Source organism: Oncorhynchus masou, chromosome 18 (genome assembly GCF_036934945.1).
Source record: "Oncorhynchus masou masou isolate Uvic2021 chromosome 18, UVic_Omas_1.1, whole genome shotgun sequence".
Classification (NCBI taxonomy): domain Eukaryota; kingdom Metazoa; phylum Chordata; class Actinopteri; order Salmoniformes; family Salmonidae; genus Oncorhynchus; species Oncorhynchus masou.
This window is the reverse complement of record NC_088229.1, coordinates 29,829,458-29,855,401: the sequence shown is the minus strand read 5'-3', so window position 1 is coordinate 29,855,401 and position 25,944 is coordinate 29,829,458. Positions and strand designations below refer to the sequence as shown.

General features: G+C 44.2%; 1 protein-coding gene across 1 annotated transcript in view; it reads right to left on the bottom strand.

Annotated features, from left to right (window-relative positions):
* LOC135504380 (neural cell adhesion molecule L1-like protein) overlaps positions 1 to 25,944 on the bottom strand; it is a 146,663-nt gene that overhangs the window by 99,360 nt on the left and 21,359 nt on the right. The window lies entirely within an intron of this gene.

Below are 25,944 nucleotides of genomic sequence, written 5' to 3'. Positions count from 1 at the left end.
TTACAAAACAATTATAATGGTTTTTCACATCTCCCCTACATGGAATTCATCACTTGGCAGCGCTTGAGAGTGACAATGTAAGGGCCATTCAGCAGCTAAATCAGTTTGCTGCAAGAACTGGGATATGGACAGTGACACTCAAACTCGGTGACACTAGACCCCTTTTCGGAGTCTACTGGCAACCCACTTCACACCTCAGCTCTTTCCACCCCAGTGCTGAGAAAGAGATAAGGGAATGATTCCCCCAACAAATACCAGAAGCTAATGCAGTATATCCGGTAACACTGTACTAACACCTTTTTCATAACCTTTTTAAAAACAGGCATGATATCTTTATGAATGACTTTCAGCTCCTGAGTGGCGCTAAGGCACTGCATCGCAATGCTAGAGGCATCACTACAGACCCTGGTTCGATCCTGGGCTATATAACAACCGTCCGTGATCAGGAGTTCCATAGGGTGGCGCACAATTGGCCCAGTGTTGTCTGGATTAGGGGAGGGATTGGCTGGGTAGGCTGTCATTGTAAATAAGAATTTGTTCTTAACTGACTTTCCTAGTTAAATAAACAAACTATGTACCCCTTTCAAATAGTGTTACTCTATATCCTATAGCTTGTGTTGTTAGCATTTTCTTTGTTTTTTTTAGCCCATTTTAATCCTGACTTGGTTTCCCTTGTTTTTTAAGACAAAACATCCATGTGCTGTCAACAATTTCTCAGTTATTTACAATATATGCACTTTATGTACTGTAAATGTTTTCTCAAAACACAGTAGCACCGGTAAAATAACTAGACACTGGTTTACAACTCTAAATTCCTGGTGGTTTATTTTCTCTACAACAGAGCAATAGAGGAGAGAACTGAACATGAATATACCTGTTGACACGTTGACGGCATCTGACTCACTTTCTCTCATCTCTTTCCTTTCATCAGCTAGGAGGAGAAGGAAACAGAGGAACGAAGGAGCCGCCAAGTTCCAGGGATGTCCGGGGCTTTAGTGGCAGGTCACGACAAGAACCTTTTATCCAGTTTGAAATGAACAGCTGTTGGATCTCCTTCTCAATCCTTGTGGATTACGATTCATAATCAAGGGGCTTAGACAAAGGATGCAATCAAACCATTCTATTCTATTCTTACAAAACACACACATACAGTTCACTCCCACTGTCCCACTTACACACACTTTGGAGATGACACCACTGCTCAAACTATGGCACAAAGGAAAGTAAAGAAGGCACTACGACCTAATTGAATGGACAGATCGTTAGGCTCATTTCATCAAATGGCTTATACCTGCAGCCTTGCTACCTATAAAAACTTGACAGAATCCAGATTTGAAAGCCATAGTAATTATTAGGGATGTAACAATTCACCAATTTGCATCGATCCCAGTTCAAATGTTAAAGATATGAGTGCATTGGTCTGTCACCCCAAACCGAACTAAATGGAGCATGCATTGTTCAGAAAATCAATACAAACGTTGACTTTTTGTTGCTCAAGTGACTTTATTTAACAAGGCAAGTCAGTTATGAACAAATTCTTATTTACAATGACGGCCTTCCCTGGCCAAACCCTAACCTGGATGATGCTGGGCCAATTGTGCGCTGCCCTATGGGATTCCCAATCACGGCCGGTTGTGATACAGCCTGGAATCGAACCAGGGTCTGTAGTGATGCAGTGCTTTAGACCGCTGTGCATTCGGGAGCCCACTTTCTTTCTGGAGCCCATCCGGAGCCCACTTTCTTTTCGGGAGCCCATACTGCTCATCTTTTGTGACAACTGCGTCCTCTCCTTCAATGTTGAACTAAGCATGTTGACAGTAACTGATCTACAAGTGATTTTGCATGCTGAACAACCCCAGGCAATATCAGTAGCTTAGTCAAACTGTGTGCTGTGCATAGCTTCCCGCGTTGACCAACAAGAAGTAGGCCTATTCCTGATTTGGCACATCTGCATGTCACCTTCATAAAATGGCTTGGGCAATATTAGGCATTATTAGTTGAGTGTCAACCAATGTAACTTGCTAGGTTATTTTTATCATATACTATGTTGAAAATGGTGTTTTACCGTAATAAAAGTAGCAACGGAGACAAGTCTCATCTGGCTACAGTACATCTGGGCTTACATTAGATTTTATTTTGGTTGTTCATGTTCACTATCAGCAATAGTTTAGCTTGAAACAACTCACCACACAGTTTATTAGATACACCCATCTAGTACAGGGTCGGACCCTCTTTGCCTCCAGATCAGCCTGAATCTTTCAGGGCATTCTACAAGGTGTCGGAAATTGGATGTTGGTCCATGCTGACGCGATGGCATCAAGCAGTTGCTGCAGATTGAAAGGTGGTACATTCATGCTGCAAACCGCCCATTCTGATCCCAAAGATGCTCTATTGGGTTGATTGTGGAGGCCACGTCATCTGATGCAGCACTCCATCCCACTCATTCTTGGTCAAACAGCCCTTACACAGCCTGACCGGCAACAACCCCTGGGGGCGACTTACCCCAATAGAAGATTACGTCATAGGGATTCACAGAAGTGTCCCTATGTTTTTTACCTCATCTGCACATAAAGAAACTTTGTTATTTTACCTTTTCCTTACACTCCATTATGTACAGTTAAACTAAACACATTATCATTTGAATAAGGCAATATTTTAAATTCCAGCTCTTTAAATGAATTTCAAGAGCAAATTTATTGGAATAAAACCAACTGCCTGCCTTTCTTTATTGAATGTGTTTTGGATTCCAAACCTCTCCGCCAAGTGTCACGCCTTGACCATAGAGAGCCTTTTTATTCTCTATTTTGGTTAGGTCGGAGTGTGACTAGGGTGGGTAATCTAGGTTGTTTTATTTCTATGTTGGCCTGGTATGGTTCCCAATCAGAGGCAGCTGTTTAGCGTGGTCTCTGATTGGGGATCATAGTTAGGCAGCCATTTCCCCACTGTTTTTTGTGGGATCTTGTTTATGTGTAGTTGCCTGTGAGCACTCCATAGCTTCATGTGTTGTTTGCTCTTTATTGTTTTTTTGCATTTCACAAATAAAAAGATGTGGAACCCATATCACGCTGCGCCTTGGTCCGAATGTTATTTCAACGTTTGTGACAGAAGATCCCATCACACCAGGACCAAGCAGCGTGCCCAGGAGGAAAAGGCATCCTGTACTTGGGAGGAGATCTTGGATGGGAAGGGTTCCTGGACTTGGGAGGAAATCCTGGCAGGACAGGACCGGCGACGGTCCACAGTCCGGAACCTCCGGCGACGGTCCACAGTCCGGAACCTCCGGCGACGGTCCACAGTCCGGAACCTCCGGCGACCGTCCACAGTCCGGAACCTCCGGCGACGGTCCACAGTCTGGAGCTTCCAGGGAAGGTGTCCAGTCCCGCTCCATGACAGGAACCCTCCTCTGCGCCGGAGCCCAGTCCAGGCACGGCGTCCAGTCCCGCTCAATGGCAGGAACCTCCCTCTGCGCCGGGCCCAGTCCAGGCACGGCGTCCAGTCCAGCTCCAAGGCCGGAGCATTCCTCTGCGCCGGTGGCCAGTCCATGCATGGTGTCCAGTCCAGCTCCAAGGCTGGAGCCTTCCTCTGCGCCGGTGCCCAGTCCAGGCACGGCGTCCAGTCCCGCTCTATGGCAGGAGCCTTTCTCTGCGCCGGTGTCCAGTCCAGGCACGGCATCCAGTCCCGCTCTCTGGCAGGAGCCTTCCTCGGTGCCGGTGCCCAGTCTGGGTGCGGCGACCAACCCAGCTCCATGGCCCCCCTCTGCGCTGAGGCCATGTCCGGGCACGGCGTTCTACCCAGCTCCATGACCGGACCCGTGGTCTTGGCTGGGGCAAAGTCCCGCACCAGAGCCACCACCGATGCTGGATCCGCGGGATGAGCGGGTTCTTTGTCCCGCACCAGAGCCGCCACCGATGCCCTTCCCATCCAAGATCTCCTCCCAAGTACAGATGCGATGCTAGATGCCCACCCGGACCCTCCACAATAGAGTCAGGTCTTGCGGCCGGAGTCCGCACCTTTGGGTGGCCTTTTTATTCTCTATTTTGGTTAGATCGGAGTGTGACTAGGGTGGGTAATCTAGGTTGTTTTATTTCTATGTTGGTCTGGTATGGTTCCGAATCAGAGGCAGCTGTTTAGCGTTGTCTCTGATTGGGGAAATGGCTGCCTAAATATGATCCCCACAGTTTTTTGTGGGATCTTGTTTATGTGTAGTTGCCTGTGAGCACTCCATAGCTTCACGTGTAGTTTGCTCTTTATTGTTTTTTTGCGTTTCATGAATAAAAAGATGTGGTACCCATATGACGCTGCGCCTTGGTCCGAATGTTATTTCGACGTTTGTGACACCAAGTCAAAAGGCAAGTTTTCGGGCATCCCATGATTTAAGTCCGAAAAGGACTCTTTCCATTTCATGGACATAACTCACCAGGTCACATTCAAAAGAGCCAGTGAAGACTGGTAACCCACCCAAATGGCTGTGGCCTGGGGTTTTTGCTGCATGGGTTTTAGATTAACTAACTTCAAAGTAATGACTCGGAACGTCGGGTTTGATATGAAAGCTTATTTTAGTAATAATACTTGTTCACGTTACATTTAACAACTTTAGATACTACAGAGCAATGCAGGTAAGATGCTATCGGAAAGTCAGCTCAATCACTTTGCACCTGCACATAATTGGCGCGTTATTTCTCTCATTCCTGTCGCAAGGCATTCTGGAACTTGCAGTCAAAAAGTGTAATTCAATACAAACCAATACAATTACATATGTAAATAACTGTAAAGAAATATCTTTAGATACAGCTCAATGAATTAACATAAACATTAACTCTGTAACACATTAAAGTTACAACATCCCCCCCCATGAACAATTGTGTTCATCTAAATCTCTAGGCAGTATATCAACTGAATAGGTCTCCTCAACAAAGTTCCTGAAGCAGTACGAACTGAACATGATCTAACTAGGCCATCTCGGCCTGGAAACAGTTCAACAGTCAAATCCGGATACCGATCACTTGAGTACATTGTTGGAATTGTTATCAGCTAAGGAGGACAGTTTGTTTGAACTCGATTGTGGAATTGAACAGTTAACGCCTTTGGACTGATTGGAGGCAGAGATTGCATGCACGGAGGATTATAAAGAACGCATTATCATGCTGAAGAGCCGTGCACAAAGAGTGATAACGAAGAAACAGGACGTCAATCCACTACCAGCACGGGTGAGTGATGCTAACTCAAACGGATCACAGAGATAATCAGTAAGGCTACCAAAGTTGATTATTGAGAAATTCTATGGAGATGTCAGTATGTGGCAGGAGTTTTGGAGCCAGTATGAGACTGCTATTCACAACAATGATTCACTGTGTAATAAAGAGAAGTTTATCTATCTGAAAACATATCTCACTGGACCAGCTGCAAAGGCAGTAGCAGGACTGATATTAACAGACAGTAACTATGATGATGCAATCGCTCTACTCAAGAGCAGATTTGGAAGGAAAGATCTTGTGATTAGTGCTCATATGTCAAAGCTGCTGAATCTCACACCTGTGAAGAAATCCTCGGATCTAAATGCATTGAAGCAGCTATATGATGAATGTGAAATTCAGATTAGGAGCCTGGAATCACTGGGTGTAGTGTCAGAAACCTATGGAAGCCTACTATGCCCCATCTTACTGCAGATGATTCCAGAGGACATAGCTCTTGACTACAGTCATCAGAGGGGAGTAGATGATGAATGGAAAGTGTCAGATATTATCAGTTTCCTGCAGAAAGAGGTTCAGAGCAGGGAGAGAGCGCTACAAATGACAAGATCATGCAACCAACAGAAAGAGAGCAAACCATGGAACAAGTCATGCTTCTCCAATGAAATGAAAACAAAAAGACCCAACATGCCCTCGGCTGCAGCACTGCATACAGCCAGCCAGAAGGAACAACAAACGTGTCTTTTCTGTGACAGTGCAGACCACAAATCAGAAAACTGCACTGACCACAATATTGCTACCCGCAAAGAGAAACTAAAGAATATGGGAAGATGCTTTGTATGTTTAGGACAGAGACACATAGCAAAATTCTGTAAAGTCAAAGATGTGTCATGTGCAACATGTGGAAGCAGACATCACATTGCGGTGTGTACCAGTAAGAGGAGTGAGGTGCAACCCCTACTGTTTCTGTGGATGCTGTTGTTTCCTCAGTTATTCCCCATTCAGTGAGGATGAAACCAGATGGACAGAACACTGTGTTGCTACAAACGGCAAAGGCATGGGTAGAAGGTCCATCGGGCAGGAAGATAGCTCGTTGCTTACTAGATGGAGGCAGTCAGAGAAGCTTCATACATGAAAACCTTGTGAAGGGCTTGAAGCTACCAGTAATCGGATAAGAGGCACTCACTCTTCACACGTTTGGCTCCTCTGCCCCAGCAACGTCCCAACGCAACACAGTGAAAGTCATCTTGGAGAATGTCTGGGACAAACAGCAGAGAATAGAGATAGAAACAATTGAAACCCCACAAGTGTGCACAGCTGTGATGAAGGTTCCTGGTGAACGGATTCAGCATGAGCTCAGTAAAGGGGACTGCAGCTCGCAGACTTTCCAGGAGATGACAATGATCCTGAACTCTCTGTCCTGATAGGAGCAGACTACTACTGGCAGATAGTATCAGGCAGAGTGGAGCGACTGACGGAGACGCTAGTTGCTTAGAGAGCACCTTTGGATGGTCGGTGCAGGGACCCGTGTCCATGTCAAGTGTCGCTGAGGCAACCTGCATGTTCATCCCACTTGATGAAGACACACTAGTCTCCAAGCAACTGCATGCATTCTGGGAGCTTGAGTCTCTGGGTATTCTAAGCGAAAAAAACACAGAACCCAGAGGAAAACGAGGCTCTACAAAGGTTCGAGGAAACAACCACCTTCAAAGATGGGCGATACCATGTGGAGTTGCCATGGAAACTAGAAATGCCAGAACTCCAAGACAACTATAGAATCGCCAAGAAACGGTTTGAAGGTCTGAAGAAAAGACTGAAGAAGGATTTGACGTTGTACAGCAGATACAATGAAGTAGTAGAGGTCTACTTACAACAAGATATGGCAGAGGACGTGCCCAAGGACAATGCATCAAGTGCAGACAATGTAAAATACTACTTACCTCACCATGCAGTACTCCGAGAAGATAAGGTGACAACAAAACTGAGACTGGTGTTTGATGCCTCGTCCCATGAAGATGGCTGTCCATCTCTCAATGACTGTCTACTCACAGGACCGAACCTGAATCCGGATCTGCTCAGCGTTCTGATAAAGTTCAGACTACATGAGATCGCATTCATGGCAAACATCAAGAAAGCTTTCCTGCAGATATCCCTAGCAGAGAGAGACAGAGACGCCGTGAGATTTCTATGGCTCACAGGCCCACCAAGGAGAGAAAATAAAGAGGAGCTGCGTGTGCTGAGGATGAAAAGAGTGGTATTTGGAGCTTCCCCAAGTCCATTTTTGCTGGAAGCTACAATCAGGAAGCACCTGAAACAATATGAAACATAACAACCAGAAGTTGTAGAGATACTGAGAGAGTCACTCTACGTAGATGACTTCATTGCAAGTTCACGCAATGTTGAAGAGGCTTACCTTGTGACAACAACTGCAAAGCGAATGCTGTCGATTGCAGGCATGGACCTCTGCAAATGGATGACCAATTCTCCTGAGTTGGACAGTAACCTGGAAACTGGACTTGAGTTCTATATTCACCTCTTCCGGAACCTTGTTATCATCAGTCTCTTCGGACTGATTGGGTGATGTCAGAATTCTGGGTCCATTCCACCATAGCTCGCTCTGTGTCAAGTTTCGAACAGTTTGTCCTCTTGTAGGGAGGTCAGCTGGATTAGTTTTCCCTTCAATATGTGACCATGACTCTGGATTGGTCAAGGACTGGATCTCCGCCACTCTGTTCGCAACGAACTGTCCTCCTGATAGCAATTCCAACAATGTACGCAAGTGATCGGTATCCGGATTTGACTGGGATATTTCCACGTCAATCTGATTCAAAATCCATGTTGTGGCGCCTCGAATGGTACCCCGCTTTCGTCTCATTCTTTCTGCTTCATGCCGAAGTTCCTCCTCAGCCATTTCAGCCACTTCTTCGCTGCAGCTCATATTCCGGGTTTCGGCACCAAATTTTAGATTAACTGACTTCATAGTAATGACTCGGGACGTCGGGTTTGATATGAAAGCTTCTTTTAGTAATAATACTTGTTCACGTTACATTTAACAACTTTAGATACTACAGAGTAATGCAGGTAAGATGCTATCGGAAAGTCAGCTTAATCACTTTGCACCTGCACATAACTGGCGCGTTATCTCTCTGATTCCTGTCGCAAAGGCATTCTGGAACTTGCAGTCAAAAAGCGTAATTCAATACAAACCAATACAATTACATATGTAAATAACTGTAAAGAAATATCTTTAGATACAGCTCAATGAATTAACTTAAACATTAACTCTGTAACACATTAAAGTTACAACAATGGGCAGCTGTCTTAATGCCCTGTCCATTTTCAATAGCATTCAGCGCATGATGACGCATCTTCGCCATAGCCACCACGATCATATATTTTCTGCTAAACTATATTTTTAAGTATCTGAATAATGGTGGAGAACTAGCCCCTAATCTAACCCTAAATGTACTCATATTCTGACCGTAACCTAACCCCTATCTGATGCTAACTCCTAATCTATTCCTAACCATGGCCCTATTCTAACTCTGATTCTTAATCCTTCTCCTGCTAACTGGGGGTTAGATAACTATACTAGCAGACATTATCTTACACTAACTAGCTTGCCAGCATTTATTTCACCTCAGACTTTCTGCTAGTGCGGTTGCTAGCTTGGTAACTGGGGGCTAGCTGGCTATGCCATCAGACATTAGCTTATGCTAACTAGCTGGCTAGAATTTATTTCACCTCAGACTTTCTGTTAGTTAGGTAACTGGGCTATCCAGTGCCTAAATTACAGTTAGGAACAAATTATCAACCATAAAGGGGCTAGATCGCCCCATTGGAGGGGGGGGGCATCTTGTCCAACATACTAACCTAACATATTACTACTTTACTCAAAATCAACATTTTTCTCTCTAAACAAGTGGATGATTGTAACGAAATTCGTCTTCCTCTGACGAGGAGTATGACAGATCGGACCAATGTGCAGCGTGGTAAGTGTTCGTCATTTTTTATGAAGACACTGAACACGAAAATACAAAATAACAAAGTGAAAGACCAAAACGAAAACGAAACATTCTGTATGGCGAAGACACAGAAAACAATCACCCACAACTCAAGTGGGAAAAACAGGCTGCCTAAGTATGGTTCTCAATCAGAGACAACGAACGACACCTGACTCTGATTGAGAACCATACCAGTCCAAACACATAAATACTACATAGAAAAAAGAACAGATTACCCACCCCAACTCACGCCTGACCAAACTAACACAAATACATAATAAAGGAACTAAGGTCAGAACGTGACAATGATGTATCTTTACGCTTCACTACATGTATATATACACTGCTCAAAAAAATAAAGGGAACACTTAAACAACACAATGTAACTCCAAGTCAATCACACTTCTGTGAAATCAAACTGTCCACTTAGGAAGCAACACTGATTGACAATACATTTCACATGCTGTTGTGCAAATGGAATAGACAACAGGTGGAAATTATAGGCAATTAGCAAGACACCCCCAATAAAGGAGTGGTTCTGCAGGTGGTGACCACAGACCACTTCTCAGTTCCTATGCTTCCTGGCTGATGTTTTGGTCACTTTTGAATGCTGGCGGTGCTTTCACTCTAGTGGTAGCATGAGACGGAGTCTATAACCCACACAAGTGGCTCAGGTAGTGCAGCTCGTCCAGGATGGAACATCAATGAGAGCTGTGGCAAGAAGGTTTGCTGTGTCTGTCAGCGTAGTGTCCAGAGCATGGAGGCGCTTGTCAGCACATTCAACTATGAAAGAAAAAAGTATTTAATAAGAATATTTCATTCATTCAGATCTAGGATGTGTTATTATAGTGTTCCCTTTATTTTTTTGAGCAGTGTATATATAACAAAAATAAGGATCAAACTTCATTGGATTATATCTACAACTTTTTCTAAATGACCAAAAATGTTAAACATTTACCTCAAAATCATTGAGGAAATTACATAAAAATGTTGATGAAACAGATTGATCAAGACTAGAAGCAGCCAGAGGAACTGTTGAAAAAAGGATTTGTGACAAATTGTGTTTGAGAATTAGGGGGGGGGCTTCTTACCCCAGGCGGCGTCTCACCCCATAGTACCCTAAGTCCTACCTTATTGATATTGTACAAGCTCTCAAATGGAGTAATTAAATTATTTCAAATCTGATGAATCAATGAATACAGATATTCATCTAAATACGGTAGATGACATATCCTTCCTACACTTTTATGACAAGCTAGGAGTTAATGGGAATTAAAACCTTTGTTGTAACATGCTGGAAACGGCACAGGGTCATCCCTATACCACAAAGTGCACCCTACCAGCACACACATTCCTCAAATATTACCCCATCTACAGCAAGCTCTGACAGGGTCGCCACAAAACATTTAACTGAGGTAAACAAGACAAGAGCCTTCCTTGTACTCTATCTGGACTGTCAGACTTCAATTTGCTAAAAAGACAACACACTAACACTTAAGAGATATGATATTTTTTTCTTCATTATAGTATATAAGACTTGAGTACTTGACATAGTGCCAAGTGCTTTCCAAAGAACTACCACAATCCTGATAAGATGACTTATAATGGCTTCAATGGCATTACTGTTGATTTGCATTCCAGTGACACTTATGTTGACAGGTGTGTCAACATTACAGTGTTGGCACTTGCCATTGTCAAGCATCTGATTTGGTTGCTTCACCTAGTAGTATGCCCTCCTATATCTAGTCATGCTAACGCTACAGATGGCTCCTTGCCAATGGTGGTTGAGGAAACTCACTCGACCTGGTAAGTCTTAATTGCTAACTAGCATGGGATGGTTACCGTGAGGACATCACCTTGTGTGGCTACTGAACAAATGGCAACCTCCCTACAGCCTTACACAGTATCATGACAGGGTAGCCCCTTAAAAAGGCTCAAGGCCTTGCCACATTAGCATTTTGGAAAGGGGATGAATGAACGTGTTTGTTCTAGTTTGTGTGCTCAATTGAAAGAGTCCATTAAGTAGTGTTCTACGCCTTGTTCCAAGTTGGGTCGGAAGTTCTGTACTTGCTGGGAGGAAAGTGCAAGGGAGAAAGTTCTAAGGAAGTATGTTGGTTTGTAAAGTATGTCTTATGTCACGTGCAAACGAACTGCAAAAATCTGACAGAAAAATCCAACTTGCAACAACTCAACGCAGCATTGTCTTGCGATTGCTATTTTCAAATCAAATCGTTATATTTCACATGCGCCAAATACAACAGGTAGACCTTACAGTGAAACGCTTACTTACGAGCCCCTAACCAACTATGCAGTTTCAAAAAGATACAAATAAAAATAAGAGATGAAAAGTAACAAGTAATTAAAGTGCAGCAGTGAAGTAACAATAGCGAGACTATATACAGTTGGGAACCGATATAGAGTCAATGTGTCGGGGAACCGGTTATTTGAGGTAGTATGTACACTACCGTTCAAAAGATTGTGGTCACTTAGAAATGTCCTTGTTTTTGAAAGAAAATAGTATTTTTTTGTCCATTAAAATAACATCAAATTGATCAGAAATACAGTGTATACATTGTTAATGTTGTAAATGACTATTGTAGCTGGAAACAGCTGATTTTTTTATGGAATATTTACATAGGCATACAGAGGCCCATTATCAGCAACCATCACTTCTGTGTTCCAATGGCACGTTGTGTTCGCTAATCCAAGTTTATCATTTTAAAAGGCAAATTGATCATTAGAAGACGCTTTTGCAATTATGTTAGCACAGCTGAAAACTGTTGTTCTGTTTGAAGAAGCAATAAAACTGGTCATCTTTAGACTGGTTGAGTATCTGGAGGATCAGCATTTGTGGGTTCGATTACAGGCTCAAAATGGCCAGACACAAAGGACATTCTTCTGAAACTTGTCAGTCTATTCGTCACTCTATTCCCCTGTGTTGAGGATCAGCGTGGCAGATGTGTTGTTACCTACACTAGACCACCAGGGGGCTGCCCGTCAGGAAGTCCAGTTGCAGAGGGAGGTGTTTAGTCCCAGGGACCTTAACTTATTGATGAGCTTTGAGGGAACTATGGTGTTGAACACTGAGCTGTTGTCAATGAATAGCATTCTCACATACAGTAGGGAGAACAAGTATTTGATAACCTGCAAAATCGGCAGTGTTTCCTACTTACAAAGCATGTAGAGGTCTGTCATTTTTATCATAGGTACACTTCAACTGTGAGAGACGGAATCTAAAACAAAAATCCAGAAAATCCCATTGTATGATTTTTAAGTAATTAATTTGCATTTTATTGTATGACATAAGTATTTGATACATCAAAAAAGCATAACTTAATATTTGGTACAGAAACCTTTGTTTGCAATTACAGAGATCATAAGTTTCCTGTAGTTCTTGACCAGGTTTGCACACACTGCAGCAGGGATTTTGGCCCACTCCTCCATACAGACCTTCTCTAGATCCTTCAGGTTTCGGGGCTGTCGCTGGGCCATACGGACTTTCAGCTCCCTCCAAAGATTTTATATTGGGTTCAGGTCTGGAGACTGGCTAGGCCACTCAGGACCTTGCGATGCTTCTTATGGAGCCACTCCTTAATTGCCCTGGCTGTGAGTTTCGGGCCATTGTCATGCTGGAAGACCCAGCCACGACCCATCTTCAATGCTCTTACTGAGGGAAGGAGGTTGTTGGCCAAGATCTCTCAATACATGGCCCCATCCATCCTCCCCTCAATACGGTGCAGTTGTCCTTTCCCCTTTGCAGAAAAGTATCCCCAAAGAATGATGTTTCCACCTCCATGCTTCACGGTTGGGATGGTGTTCTTGGGGTGGAGTTTAGACCAAAAAGCTTTATTTTTGTCTCATCAGACCACATGACCTTCTCCCATTCCTCCTCTGGATCATCCAGATGGTCATTGGCAAACTTCAGACGGGCCTGGACATGTGCTGGCTTGAACAGGATTACCTTGCGTGCGCTGCAGGGTTTTAATCCACGAAGACGTAGTGTGTTACTAATGCTTTTCTTTGAGACTGTGGTCCCAGCTCTCTTCAGGTCATTGACCAGGTCCTCCCGTGTAGTTCTGGGCTGATCCCTCACCTTCCTCATGATCATTGATGCCCCACGAGGTGAGATCTTGCATGGAGCCCCAGACCGAGGGTGATTGACTGTCATCTTGAACTTCTTCCATTTTCTAATAATTGCACCAACAGTTGTTGCCTTCTCACCAAGCTGCTTGCCTATTGTCCTGTAGCTCATGTGCAGGTCTACAATTTTATCCCTGATGTCCTTACACAGCTCTCTGGTCTTGGCCATTGTGGAGAGGTTGGAGTCTGTTTGATTGAGTGTGTGGACAGGTGTCTTTTATACAGGTAACAAGTTCAAACAGGTGCAGTTAATACAGGTAATGAGTGGAGAACAGGAGGCCTTCTTAAAGAAAAACTAACAGGTTTGTGAGAGCCGGAATTCTTACTGGTTGGTAGGTGATCAAATACTTATGTATTGCAATAAAATGCAAATTAATTACTTAAGAATCGCACAATGTGATTTTCTGGATTTTTGTTTTAGATTCCGTCTCTCACAGTTGAAGTGTACCTATCATAAAAATGACAGACCTCTACATGCTTTGTAAGTAGGAAAACCTGCAAAATCAGCAGTGTATCAAATACTTGTTCTCCCCACTGTAGGTGCTCATTTTGTCCAGGTGGGAAAGGGCAGTGTGGAGTGCAATGGAGATTGCATCATCTGTGGATCTGTTGGGCGGTATACAAATTGGAGTGGGTCTAGGGTTTCTGGAATGATGGTGTTGATGTGAGCCATGACCAGCCTTTCAAAGCACTTCATGGCTTTGACGTTGATATTTCACTGCTGCTCTTTAATTACTTGTTACGTTTACCGCTTATTCTTTTCTGCATTTTTTAAACTGCATTGTTGGTTAGGGGCTTGTAAGTAAGCATTTCACTGTAAGGTCTACACCTGTTTTATTCGGCGCATGTGACTCATAAAATTTGATTTGATGCTCCAGATACTCAACTAGTCTAAAGAAGGTCAGATACGAGTCTAAAGAAGGCCAGTTTTATTGCGTATTTAATCAGAACAACAGTTTTCAGCTGTGCTAACATAATTGTAAAAATGGTTTTCTAATGATCAATTAGTCTTTTAAAATGATAAACTTGGATTAGCTAACACAACGTGCCATTGGAACTCAGGAGTTTTGGTTGCTGATAAGGGGCCTCTTTACGGCTATGTAGATATTAAATGTGTAAAAATCTGCCATTTCCAGCTACAATAGTCATTTACAACAACATTAACAATGTCTACACTGTATTTCTGATAAATTTGATATTATTTTAATGGACAATTTTTTGTAGCTTTTCTTTCAAAAATAAGAAAGCGTCTAACTGACCCCAAACTTTTGAACGTCCAATGGATTAAATAAATGTTTCAAGAAAGACAGAGGGCAACCAGTCTCACATACAGATCCTGATGAGGGATTGCAACATCGCCTGAAGCCACTATCAATAAATGTAAGACAGCAATGATTAAAAAAAGAGTTACTTCAAAGTTTACGTCTTTACTCAAATTCCATTCTAATTCTAACCTAAAGGGAGTTTGCGAACACACTCGTTCGGTTTGCCTATCTGACTTTGGCTAGCCGCCAGCCGAACTGAAGCATGCTGATGCCTTAAGGCTAGTGTGTGTACCCACACTACCCACCAGTCTCAAATGCCAAGAACAAGCTAGGTCTAGAAGGGGCCACAGCCACACTTAAGCATTTGTTTGATATTCTGTCACATTTTCCCATGGCTCCTGAGAACTATGGGAGTGCTAACTGACCTTCAGTCCTTCACATCACTCGTTGGTTTCACTCACACACTGCTGGTATTCCTAACAATGGGCCTTTTTCCTGGATCTGGAATCTGATTCATATGCCAATGAGTCCTTCCCATGGCTCTCTCTCTCTCCTGTGCTGCAGATATTAGGCCCCACTGCACTCAAAGGCCTGCTCAGAGGAATCTGTTCCAGGACTGTGTCCATTTATCCTATTTGTTTGTGGTTATAAAAACTGTAGGAATAACTAAAAATCAAAGAGCATGTATTGACTTTGATTAAGTGTGTAGAGTTATTTTTTTGTGTCGTTGACAGGGACCAGGTACAACAAACGTTGCACTAGATTTGGCCGACATAGTTCATTCTCATCTGCATTAGATTTCCAATATAATAGTTAATTTTATGCGCAATAAAAAAAGATTTGTGTAATCTTTATAATAAACAGAACACTTAAAAAATATATATTTTTTAAAGATAATGAAATAAATGTTAACTAGGAAAGTCCTATTTACAACGACAGCCTGCACCAGCCAACGCTGAGCCAAGCATACACCACCCTATGACACTCCCAAACATGGCTAGATGTGATGCAGCCTGGATTTGAACCAGGGACTGCAGTGACACCTCTTGCACTGAGAGGCAGTGCCTAAGACCACTACGCCACTCAGGAGCTCATATATCTGCAACGCTGCCTTCCAGTAAAATGTCCCCAGCTCATACATCTTATATTATACGGTTTAACTGCACACGTGAGAGGAATTTATTGATGTGTTGCAGAAACACACTATTTCACTCATCTCATTTTCTCTCCTTGTTTGTTCTCACAATTAGTCAATAGTTTTACTCCAAATAATTTAGGGTACATTTGCATAATCCTGTGGGAGTTGGGAGAAGAGCTCCAGATCCCAACACCTCAGGATTTTCCTCACAACACCTGACCAGCAAATTAGATATGGACGATTAAGACCCTCCATGGCACATGCCTAGTGTGACAAGGGAATCTGGCAACAAAAAAAGCATCCGACTCCAGTCCAGACTGCTCCGTATTTCAATTCACATAGGTAGTGACAGGCAGCCCAATTCTGCCCTTTTGTGCACTAATTGGTCTTTTTACCAATCAGATCAGCCATTAAAAAGATCTGATGTGAAAAGAATCTGCCTGTGTAAACGCAACCATATAATCGACCGCTTAATTGGTCTGTGTTGGACCAATATAAATGCACCTTTACTATTTTTACTATTTTCTACATTGTAGAATAATAGTGAAGACATCAACACATATGGAATCACGTACTCACCAAAAAAGTGTTAACCAAATCAAAATATATTTTATATTTGAGATTCTTCAAAGTACCCACCCTTTGCCGTAATTACAGCTTTGCATTCTCTCAACCATGAGGTAGTCACCTGGAATGCAATACAATTAAGTGTGCCTTGTTAAAAGTAAATTTGTTTAATGTATTTCCTTCTTAATACGTTTGAGCCAATCAATTGTGTTGTGACAAGGTAGGGGTGGTATACAGAAGATAGCCCTATTTGGTAAAAGACCAAGTCTATATTACAGCAAGATAGCTCAAATAGGTAAAGATATATGACAATCCATCATTACTTTAAGACATGACGGTCAGTCAATTGAGAACATTTCAAGAACTTTGAAAGTTGCTTCAAGTGCAGTCGCAAAAACCATCAAGGGCTATAATGAAACTGGCTCTCATGAGGACCGCCACAGGAAAGGAAGACCCAGAGTTACCTCTGCTGAAGAGGATAAGTTCATTAGAGTTATCAGCCAGAAATTGCAGCCCAAATAAATGCACAGAGTTGAAGTAACAGACACATCTCAACATCAAATGTTCAGAGGAGACTGCCTGAATCAGGACTTCATGATTGAATTGCTGTAAAGAAACCACTACTAAAGGACACCAATAAGAAGGAGAGATGGTTGCCTCGCTTCGAGTTCTTAGGAAATGACACAGTATTTCGTTTTTTATGTATTATTTCTTACATTGTTACTCCAGGAAATCTTAAGTCTTATTATATACACCTGGGAAGAACTATTGGATATAAGAGCAACGTCAACCTACCAACATTACGACCAGGAATACGACTTTCCCGAATCGGATCCTCTGTTCGGACCACCACCCAGGAAATTGGATCTAATTCCAGTAGTCGACCCAAAACAAAACAACGATGCCGCAGAAGGGGCAGACGAAGTGGCCACCTGGCCAGGCGCAGTAGACGAGCATATCGCCCACCGCCCCTACTACTAGCCAATGTCCAGTCTCTTGACAACAAGGTAGCCTAAATTCGAGCAAGGGTTGCCTTCCAGAGAGACATCAGATATTGTAACATTCTCTGTTTCGCAGAAACATTGCTCTCTCAGGATATGTTGTCGGAATCGGTCCAGCCACTGGGCTTTTCTCCATGCATCGTGCCGACAGAGATAAACACCTCTCTGGGAAGAGGAAGGGCGGGGGTGTAAGCTTTAGAATTAACAACTCATGGTGTAACCATAACAACATTCAGGACAAGTCCTTCTGCTCATCTGATCTAGAATTCCTTACAATCAAATGCCGGCCATTTAACCTACCAAGAGAACTCTCGTCAGTTATAGTCAAAGAGGTGTACATTCCCTCTCAAGCAGACACCAAGACAGCAATCAAGGAACTTCACAAGGCTATATGCAAACTGGAAGGTCTAGAAGAAAAAGAAACGCACACCTATTTAGGCGAGGTGCTGGCGAGTGGAGTATATGCAAACTGGAAACTATACTTCCTGAATTTGCTTTTATTGTAGCTGGGGATTTTAACAAAGCAAATTTGAGAACAAGGCTACCTAAATTTGCCCAGCATATTGATTTAAACGTGTTAACCCTCTCAAGGCTGCTGGCCCAGACGGTATCCCTAGCCACGACCTCAGCGCATGCACAGACCAGCTGGCGGGGGTGTTTAGGGAGATATTCAATCGCTCCCTATCCCAGTCTGTTGTCCCCACATGCTTCAAGATAGCTACCATTGTTCTTGTACCCAAGAAAGCAAAGACAACTGAACTGGGTTGGAGCGAGCGGTCGCATCTACACTTCGGTCCGCAGGTAGTATAACTTTTCATTACATTTTCATTACATTTCATTATAGTACAACAGTTTGATTTGTCTAATCCTAGCAATTTCTTCTTAGCTAGCTACATAGCCGTCTTTGTATCAAAGATAATTGCGTAATTATCGTATTTCGTCGTCCTAACGTAGTCTACACTGCTATCTGCCCAGCAGCTAGCTAAGCAGCTAGCTAACGTCCACCAGCACTGTAGAAACTATTACACTCAACTGAACGACTCGATTAGTGTAGTGTTAGCTAGCTACATAGTTGTCTTTGCTGTCTTCGTATCCAAGATAATTGTGTAGTTTAGAGTGTGTAGACTTAGAGTGATTATCTTAATTTACCGAGGTTAGCTAGCCAGCTATTTGTCGTCCTTAACGTAGGAGATACTGCTAGCTAGCTAGCCAACAGCTAGCCAACCTCTACCGAATAGAACTTCAACTACCCGGTCAACATTCCGCTTCGCTCCACAGGTAGTATCACATTTTCATTTCACTTCATTACAGTACAACGGTTTGATTTGTTTGATCGTAGCTAGCTAGCTACATAGCCGTCTTTGTACCTAAGACAATTGTGTAGTCTAGAGCGATTTTCTAGGTTAGCTAGCCAGCTATTGTCGTTCTTTTAACGTAACGTAACGCAATCAACACTGCTAGCTAGCCAGCTAGCCCCCGAATAGCAGCACTGTAGAAACTATTACACTCGACGGAACGACTTGATTAGTGTAGTGTCAACAACGCAGCCACTGCCAGCTAGCCTACAAAGTCAACAACGCAGCCACTGCCAGCTAGCCTACTCCAGCAGTACTGTATCATTTCAATCATTTTAGTTAATAAGATTCTTGCTACGTAAGCTTAACTTTCTGAACATTCGAGACGTGTAGTCCACTTGTCATTCCAATCTCCTTTGCATTAGCGTAGCCTCTTCTGTAGCCTGTCAACTATGTGTCTATCTATCCCTGTTCTCTCCTCTCTGCACAGACCATAAAAAACGCTCCACACCGCGTGGCCGCGGCCACCCTAATCTGGTGGTCCCAGCGCGCACGAACCACGTGGAGTTCCAGGTCTCCGGTAGCCTCTGGAACTGCCGATCTGCGGCCAACAAGGCAGAGTTCATCTCAGCCTATGCCTCCCTCCAGTCCCTCAACTTCTTGGCACTGACGGAAACATGGATCACCACAGATAACACTGCTACTCCTACTGCTCTCTCTTCGTCCGCCCACGTGTTCTCGCACACCCCGAGAGCTTCTGGTCAGCGGGGTGGTGGCACCGGGATCCTCATCTCTCCCAAGTGGTCATTCTCTCTTTCTCCCCTTACCCATCTGTCTATCACCTCCTTTGAATTCCATGCTGTCACAGTTACCAGCCCTTTCAAGCTTAACATCCTTATCATTTATCGCCCTCCAGGTTCCCTCGGAGAGTTCATCAATGAGCTTGATGCCTTGATAAGCTCCTTTCCTGAGGACGGCTCACCTCTCACAGTCCTGGGCGACTTTAACCTCCCCACGTCTACCTTTGACTCATTCCTCTCTGCCTCCTTCTTTCCACTCCTCTCCTCTTTTGACCTCACCCTCTCACCTCCCCCCCTACTCACAAGGCAGGCAATACGCTCGACCTCATCTTTACTAGATGCTGTTCTTCCACTAACCTCATTGCAACTCCCCTCCAAGTCTCCGACCACTACCTTGTATCCTTTTCCCTCTCGCTCTCATCCAACACTTCCCACACTGCCCCTACTCGGATGGTATTGCGCCGTCCCAACCTTCGCTCTCTCTCCCCCGCTACTCTCTCCTCTTCCATCCTATCATCTCTTCCCTCTGCTCATACCTTCTCCAACCTATCTCCTGATTCTGCCTCCTCAACCCTCCTCTCTTCCCTTTCTGCATCCTTTGACTCTCTATGTCCCCTATCCTCCAGGCAGGCTCGGTCCTCCCTCCCGCTCCGTGGCTCGACGACTCATTGCGAGCTCACAGAACAGAGCTCCGGGCAGCCGAGCGGAAATGGAGGAAAACTCGCCTCCCTGCGGACCTGGCATCCTTTCACTCCCTCCTCTCTACATTTTCCTCCTCTGTCTCTGCTGCTAAAGCCACTTTCTACCACTCTAAATTCCAAGCATCTGCCTCTAACCCTAGGAAGCTCTTTGCCACCTTCTCCTCCCTCCTGAATCCTCCTCCCCCTCCCCCTCCTCCCTCTCTGCAGATGACTTCGTCAACCATTTTGGAAAGAAGGTCGACGACATCCGATCCTCGTTTGCTAAGTCAAACGACACCGCTGGTTCTGCTCACACTGCCCTACCCTGTGCTCTGACCTCTTTCTCCCCTCTCTCTCCAGATGAAATCTCGCTTCTTGTGACGGCCGGCCGCCCAACAACCTGCCCGCTTGACCCTATCCCCTCCTCTCTTCTCCAGACCATTTCCGGAGACCTTCTCCCTTACCTCACCTCGCTCATCAACTCATCCCTGACCGCTGGCTACGTCCCTTCCGTCTTCAAGAGAGCGAGAGTTGCACCCCTTCTGAAAAAACCTACACTCGATCCCTCCGATGTCAACAACTACAGACCAGTATCCCTTCTTTCTTTTCTCTCCAAAACTCTTGAACGTGCCGTCCTTGGCCAGCTCTCCCGCTATCTCTCTCAGAATGACCTTCTTGATCCAAATCAGTCAGGTTTCAAGACTAGTCATTCAACTGAGACTGCTCTTCTCTGTATCACGGAGGCGCTCCGCACTGCTAAAGCTAACTCTCTCTCCTCTGCTCTCATCCTTCTAGACCTATCGGCTGCCTTCGACACTGTGAACCATCAGATCCTCCTCTCCACCCTCTCCGAGTTGGGCATCTCCGGCGCGGCCCACGCTTGGATTGCGTCCTACCTGACAGGTCGCTCCTACCAGGTGGCGTGGCGAGAATCTGTCTCCTCGCCACGCGCTCTCACCACTGGTGTCCCCCAGGGCTCTGTTCTAGGCCCTTTCCTATTCTCGCTATACACCAAGTCACTTGGCTCTGTCATAACCTCACATGGTCTCTCCTATCATTGCTATGCAGATGACACACAATTAATCTTCTCCTTTCCCCCTTCTGATGACCAGGTGGCGAATCGCATCTCTGCATGTCTGGCAGACATATCAGTGTGGATGACGGATCACCACCTCAAGCTGAACCTCGGCAAGACGGAGCTGCTCTTCCTCCCGGGGAAGGACTGCCCGTTCCATGATCTCGCCATCACGGTTGACAACTCCATTGTGTCCTCCTCCCAGAGCGCTAAGAACCTTGGCGTGATCCTGGACAACACCTTGTCGTTCTCAACTAACATCATGGCGGTGGCCCGTTCCTGTAGGTTAATGCTCTACAACATCCGCAGAGTACGACCCTGCCTCACACAGGAAGCGGCGCAGGTCCTAATCCAGGCACTTGTCATCTCCCGTCTGGATTACTGCAACTCGCTGTTGGCTGGGCTCCCTGCCTGTGCCATTAAACCCCTACAACTCATCCAGAATGCCGCAGCCCGTCTGGTGTTCAACCTTCCCAAGTTCTCTCACGTCACCCCGCTCCTCCGCTCTCTCCACTGGCTTCCAGTTGAAGCTCGCATCCGCTACAAGACCATGGTGCTTGCCTACGGAGCTGTGAGGGGAACGGCACCGCAGTACCTCCAGGCTCTGATCAGGCCCTACACCCAAACAAGGGCACTGCGTTCATCCACCTCTGGCCTGCTCGCCTCCCTACCACTGAGGAAGTACAGTTCCCGCTCAGCCCAGTCAAAACTGTTCGCTGCTCTGGCCCCCAATGGTGGAACAAACTCCCTCACGACGCCAGGACAGCGGAGTCAATCACCACCTTCCGGAGACACCTGAAACCCCACCTCTTCAAGGAATACCTAGGATAGGATAAGTAATCCTTCTCACCCCCCCTTAAATGATTTAGATGCACTATTGTAAAGTGGCTGTTCCACTGGATGTCAGAAGGTATTCACCAATTTGTAAGTCGCTCTGGATAAGAGCGTCTGCTAAATGACTTAAATGTTAAATGTAAATGTAAATTACTTCTGTCATCATGAAGTGCTTTGAGAGACTAGTCAAGGATCATATCACATCCACCTTACAGGCCACCCTAGACCCAATTCAGTTTGCATACCGCCCCAACAGGTCCACAGACAATGCAATCGCCATCACACTGCCCTATCCCATCTGGACTAAAGGAATACCAATGTAAGAATGCTGTTCATTGACTACAGCTCAGCATTCAACACCATGGTACCCTCCAAGCTCATCACCCTGGGTCTCAACCCCGCCCTGTGCAAGTGGGTCCTGGACTTTGATGGGCCGCCCCTAGGTGGTGAAGGTAGGAAACAACATCTCCACTTCGCTGACCCTCAACACTGGGGCCCCACAAGGGTATGTGCTCAGCCCCCTCCTGTACTCCCTGTTCACCCATGACTGTGTGGCCATGCACGCCTTCAACTCAATCATCAAGTTTGCAAACACAACAGTAGTGGACTTGATTACCAACAATGATGAGACTCTGGGAGTGTGGTGTCAGGAAAACAACCTCACACTCAATGTCAACAAAACAAACAAAGGAGATGATCGTGAACTTCAGCAAACAGCAGAGGGAGCACCCCCTATCCACATCGAAGGGACAGCAGTGGAGAAGGTAGAAAGTTTTAAGTTCCTCGGCGTACACATCACAGACAAACAGAAATGGTCCACCCACACAGACAGTGTGGTGAAGAAGGCACAACAGTGCCTCTTCAAACTCAGGGGACTTTAGAAATGTGGCTTGTCACCCAAAACCCTAACAAAGTTTTACAGATGCACAATTGAGAGCATCCTGTCGGGCTGTATCACAGCCTGGTATGGGAACTGCACCGCCCTCAACCGCAAGGCTCTCCAGAGGGTGGTGTGGTCTGCACATCGCATCACCAGGGGTAAACTACCTGCCATCCATGACACCTACAACACCCGAAGTCACAAGAAAGCCAAAAAGATCATCAAGGACATCAATCACCCAAGTCACTGCCTACTCACACCTCTACCATCCAGAAGGTGAGGTCAGTAAATGTGCATCAAAGCTGGGACCGAGAGACAGAAGCTGTTTTTCAATCTCAAGGCCATCAGACTGCTAAACAGCAACCACTAACTCAGAGAGGCTGCTGCCTACATTGAGACCCAATCACTGGCCACTGGATCACTCTTCACTTTATACAATGCCACCCTAAATAATGGCACTTTAATTATGTTTACATATCTGACATTACCCATATATACTGTATTTTATACCATCTATTGCACCTTTCCTATGCCGCTTGGCCATCACTCATACATATACTTATATGTACATATTCTCATTCACCCCTTTAGATTTGTGTGTATAAGGTAGTTGTTGGGGAAATGTTAGATTACTTGTTAGATATTACTGTACTGTCGGAACAAGAAGCACAAGCATTTCACTACACTCGCATTAACATCTGCTAACCATGTGTATGTGACAAATAAAATTTGATTTGAGACTTGCTTTGGCCAAGAAACACGAGCAATGGATATTAGACCGGTGGAAATCTAATGAGTCGAAATTTGCGATTTTTGGTTTTTGGTTGTGAGACGCAGAGTAGGTGGACGGATGATCTCCGCATGTGTGGTTCCCACCGTGAAGCTTGGAGGAGGGGGAGATGTGATGGTGTGGACGTGCTTTGCTGGTGAGACTGTCAGTGATTTATTTTGAATTCAAGGCACACTTAACCAACATGGCTACCACAGCATTCTGTAGTGATACGCCATCCCATCTGGTTTATGCTTAGTGGAACTATATTTTGTCTTTCAACACGACAATGTCCCAACACACCTCCAGGCTGTGTAAGGGCTATTTGACCAAGAAGGAGAGGGATGGAGTGCTGCATCAGATGACCTGGCCTCCACAATCACCAACCTCAACCCAATTGAGATGGTTTGGGATGAGTTGGACTGCAGAGTGAAGGAAAAGCACTCAACAAGTGCTCAGTATAAGTGGGAACTCCTTCAAGACTGTTGGAAAAGCAGTCCAGGTGAAGATGGTTGAGAGAATGCCAAGAGTGTGCATAGCTGTCATCAAGGCAAAGGGTGGCTACATTGAAGAATCTAAAATATATTTGAACACTTTTTGGGTTACTAAATGATTTCATTTGTTATTTCATAGTTTTGATATCTTCACTATTATTCTACAATATAGAAAATAGTAAAAAAATAAAGAAAAAACCTTGAATGAGAGGGTGTGTCCAAACGTTTGACTGGTACTGTACATGAACATAAATTACACAAGATAATCCTTTAAAGAGGGTGACAAAGAAGCGAAAATTATTTTTCATATTACCTTAGAACTGTACAGATACAATCTTGTCAACAAAATCTCAAGGTGCAGTTGAACGCTGTTCTGTACTAACTCTGTGTTTCAGTGTTCATCTCTATGATCAGAGTCTATTAGGGGTCACGCATTCATTTCTCAATTTTCTCTCTTTCTAGATTGGTTGATAAATCAAATTATTGCCTGTAGTTTTTTACAGCCTGTGGGCGCTGACTCAGGACGGATTTATGACCAGTGTCAGTCCACTAAGTAATAGCTTCAAGAGTTTTCTTTCTATGGGCATGTTGTCACTGGTGAAGAACGAAAGGGAACATGCACCAGCTTTTTGAGATATACTTACAGGAGTTCACTTCCATAATAATTACAATAATAGACAGGGCTCTCTTGTCATGCTTCTCTACTTGGGTTTAGCAACCATTGAAAAAAAAACTAGAAAATAGTACTGTTTTTCCATTTTGAGACGCTGTCGTCAGTAGACACTTCCTCAAAATAGTCTGATTTAATCTAAGATAACTGTCATTAATTTAGGTGCTTTTCCCAAGAAGATCTTAGTTGCGCAATTTTACATCTAACTAAGATGTTTGGTGCAGGATTTCTTAATGAAAAATTGTGCATGAAAACAAATTGTCTCTTGTTGAATAACAACAAAGACTTTATTGAAGAATCCCTGCTGTTGACCAATCACCGACGAAGGGGCGTAGACTTTGGCTAATGACTTCGGCTTGCCTCAAGAAAACATTTTATGTGCCCAAACTAGAGGTTGACCGATTATGATTTTTCAACGTCGATACCGATAACGATTATTGGAGGACCAAAAAAGCTGATACCAATTAAATTGGCCAATTTTTATTTATTTACTTGTAATAATGACAATTACAACAATACTGAATGAACACTTACTTTAAATCAATTAAAAAATATATATATTTTATATACACCTTTATTTAACTAGGCAAGTCAGTTAAGAACGCATTCTTATTTTCAATGATGGCCTAGGAACGGTGGGTTAACTGCCTCGTTCAGGGGCAGAACGACAGATTTTCACCTTGTCAGCTCGGGGATCCAATCTTGCAACCTTACAGTTAACGAGTCCAACGCAATAACAAGTCCAACGCAATAACGACCTGCCTCTCTCTCGTTGCACTCCACAAGGAGACTGCCTGTTACGCAAATGCAGTAACACAAGGTAAGTTGCTAGCTAGCATTAAACTTATCTTATAAAAAACAATCAATCATAATCACTAGTTAACTACACATGGTTGATGATATTACTAGATATTATCTAGCGTGTCCTGCGTTGCATATAATCTGACTGAGCATACAAGTATCTAAGTATCTGACTGAGAGGTGATAGGCAGAAGCAGGCGCGTAAACATTCATTCAAACAGCACTTTCGTGCGATTTGCCAGCAGCTCTTCGTTGTGCGTCAAGCATTGCTCTGTTTATGACTTCAAGCCTATCAACTCCCGAGATGAGGCTGGTGTAACCGAAGTGAAATGGCTAGGTAGC